This window comes from Peromyscus eremicus, chromosome 8b (genome assembly GCF_949786415.1).
Source record: "Peromyscus eremicus chromosome 8b, PerEre_H2_v1, whole genome shotgun sequence".
NCBI classification, from domain to species: domain Eukaryota; kingdom Metazoa; phylum Chordata; class Mammalia; order Rodentia; family Cricetidae; genus Peromyscus; species Peromyscus eremicus.
The window spans coordinates 25,880,033-25,883,334 of NC_081424.1; the positions used below are offsets into that span (position 1 = coordinate 25,880,033).

Consider the following 3,302-nt stretch of genomic DNA (forward strand, 5'->3'; position numbering starts at 1 on the left):
TCCAAATTGAAAACACGCACAAGTGTAGAAAGAATAGGATAAGGAACATGTATGCACCAAGCTTCAGTGACTTCAACACAAGGCTAACCCTTGACTCCTCCATCCCTCCCTTCATTTGTGTGAAACAAAGTTCAGGCATCATCTGAACTATACATATTTTAGAATGTCTCCAAAAGATAGGGCTCTTCCCAAATGCATGGCTACTATGTTCTTATGTCTAAGAGTAACTAACAAACTATTTTTACTAAAACTTCATAGTTTACAATTTGTGAATTGCTGTATGGGACGTGTGTGTGTGTGTGTGTGTGTGTGTGTGTGTTTAACAGCTTGATTCAAAATCCTGCATATAGATTGCTTAAAAAATTGTTCACATTTCCTTTGAGCTTTTAACCCACCCTATATTTCTTTCTTCTTTTTCTCCCTGTTACAATTTTCTACTCCCTATCTGTGCTCATTTGTAAGCTTTACTACCTGGCTCTTTATTAGGGATTTCCTGAAAATTATTTTACCTCTCCAGGGGCAATACCGATGCTTTTAAACTTATTTTCTTACCTGATTGCCTTAGCTAAATCCTCCACTGCAACATTAGACAGAGAGAATGAGAGGAAACAACCTGTCCTGTTTCATGGGAAACTTATCCTGCATTTCAGCACGAAGCATGAGGTGGTACCAAGTTTTTTTTTTGTTTGTTTTTTTAAAGATGTCCTTGATTGGGTGTATTGGTTACTTTTTTCTCTTTTTTCTTTTTGTCATCATGAACAAAATACCAGCCATAGACAACTTAAGGCTTCCGAGGGTTCATTGTGTGGTAGCCTGGCCTAGAGTGGGTGTGCTTGGCAGGACATCATGGTGGCAAGAGCACAGGGCAGAGGACTTTCTTCACCTCATGGGGGTCAGAGAGGAGCCGGACACAGCACACTCCAAGAAGTCACCCTCGGTGACCCACTTCTTCCGGTAAGACTCCACTCCCTAAAGGACCTCCCAAAGGAATACCACCGGCTAGAGACCAAGTGTGTAAAATCCGAGCTGTTTGAGGAAATACTTCTTATCCAGGATGTGCACTCTCAGCTAACTGACTTACCTGGTTCATTGCTTTGATTATAAGAGAAGTTTACCAGGTCTAGTCTCCGACTTAAAATTCTTCTGTCTTAATTGCCCCCCTACCCCAAATCTGTACCACCATTACCAGATTATAATTGGGATGTTTCTATTTATCCTTTGAGAATGTCATAGTATATATTTTGATCATTGTCTTCCCTTCCCTCAACTCTTCCCAGATCCTCCTCCACTGATTTACTGTTCTTTTTGTCTCTTGAAACAAAGAAACAAACCAAAACAAAAGAACCACCCTCCAAAACAAAATCAACCGGAAAACCCACACTGAATCCAATTTGTGTTGGCCAACTACTCCTGAGCGTGGGGCCTGCCCTGGAGTATGGTTGATATACCCAGTGTCACACTGTTGAAGAAAATCGATTTTCCCTCTCGGAGCAGATGTCATTTTCAAAAAGCTTCACGGGCAGAGGTGGATTTTATGTCCACTTCCCCTTCTCTATGCTGAGTTTTTTTTGTCTGGCTTGAGCTTGTGCGGATCTTATACACGCTCACAGTCTCCGTGAAGTCATATCTTCATCTGCTCTGTTGTGTCTAGAAAATGATGTTTCCTTGACGTCATCTACTACCTCCAGGTCTTACAGTCTTTCTGCTCTGCTTCCACACAGAACTGTGAACCTTGAGAGGAGGCTTATCATTCCGGGATGTGCTGTTATATTTCCATAATCCTTGTAAACCAGCTTCACATCCTTTATGTTGGGAATCAGGTAATAAAATAAAGGAACGCACAAACATGAAGTTCTCCCTTCTACATGTTGTAAGTCTCTTTATTACATATTCATAATTCATTTATACAGTTAAAAGAGGAGATCTATAACTATTCCCTTGCAGTTCTTGCTTGCTTATTAACTAGCTGTTTGAAGTCAGTGTTTTGAATTTTGCTCCTTCCTAACCTCTTGGAAGGACCATGAGATAAACATATTTACATATTACCATTATTTCTTTTCCTCCTCCTCCTCCTCCTTCTTCTTGTCTTCCTTCTCCCCCTTATCTTCCTTCTCTTTTCCTTTTTCTCCCTTTTATTTATTTATTTTTAATATTTTTGAGACAGATTCTCTCTCCTGTATTCTAGCCTGGCATTGACCCTGATGTGTAGCCAAAATGACCCCCCCCCCCCCCCCGCCCCCAGTGCTGAGATTATGGACATATACCACCATATGCAGTTTGCTGTAAACATTTCTTCTCTGGTTCCTCCAGGTGTGAAAATCTTGAGACCACCTTCAGTGGATATTGGAAACTGTTGGCGTGGGTGATGCCAATGCTGTTTGACAGCCATTTATGTAGACATAATCATCTAGACATAAAACATCGCAGACATATCTGTGAGTCTTCTATAAGGTCTTTTGGTTGTGTTTCTGTTGGTTGATATATCCCAGTTTAGTATGGTACTTATATGACTTGTTTCTATTTGTTATATCTTATATGGAAAAGTAACTGTTGAGCATTCTTCCAAAAACCATTTCATATTTACTGACACATCTTTGTTATCGTTCCTCTCATACTCGGCTCTAAGTGTGGCCACTGCCTTGAAGATCATATTAGAACCTCGACTCCTTTGAACCAGGGACCAGTGTGTCCACCTCTGTGTTCTTTATGCCTTGGACTGATCCCAGTGGACAGGAGGCAATTAGTAAAAATGAGTCAAATGAAATAAAATTTACACTCATAGAAAACTGAACTTTTATGCAATACTGATCTTGCTTCTCATTATTAAGTGTGATGAATATTCCTTCTCTTCTGAGAAATTGGAAACAATATGTGATGATAAGGATACTGAGATGGAAGGCAACATTTCATGACTATCTGTGGACACATTTGATGGTCTTTATACCAAGTAATCCTTGTAAACTGGCATGCACTATGTTTTTATCGACACACATTTTGTCAACATACAACAAGTTGTGTGATGACATGAGGAAGGGGATGGGGTTAATAACTCAACAATGAAAACTAGAAATTGTTCTGTTATTTATTGAATGGTTCTAGAAAATACCACAAAGGTATGAAATTATTGATTTTTCCAGGAAGAATTTGTATAAGGTATGTAAGGGAGACTTGGATTGATGTGAGCACTGTGGTCTGTAAGTAGGATGGTCAGATTCCCATATGTTCTCCTGCGGACTTTTTGTTGGGTTGTATTTAATAGGGAAGTGACTATAGCTCTTTTCTGCCTGTATTATTGTCTTCTC

At 39.7% G+C, this 3,302-nt stretch overlaps 1 long non-coding RNA gene across 1 annotated transcript; it reads left to right on the forward strand.

The window, feature by feature from the left end:
- The first annotated feature begins 301 nt into the window (after nt 1-301).
- LOC131918836 (uncharacterized) lies at nt 302-1,834 on the forward strand. The gene is made up of 3 exons (XR_009381101.1): nt 302-663; nt 771-954; nt 1,722-1,834. It is a non-coding gene; the product is annotated as an uncharacterized LOC131918836 (long non-coding RNA).
- The last annotated feature ends 1,468 nt before the right edge of the window (nt 1,835-3,302 follow it).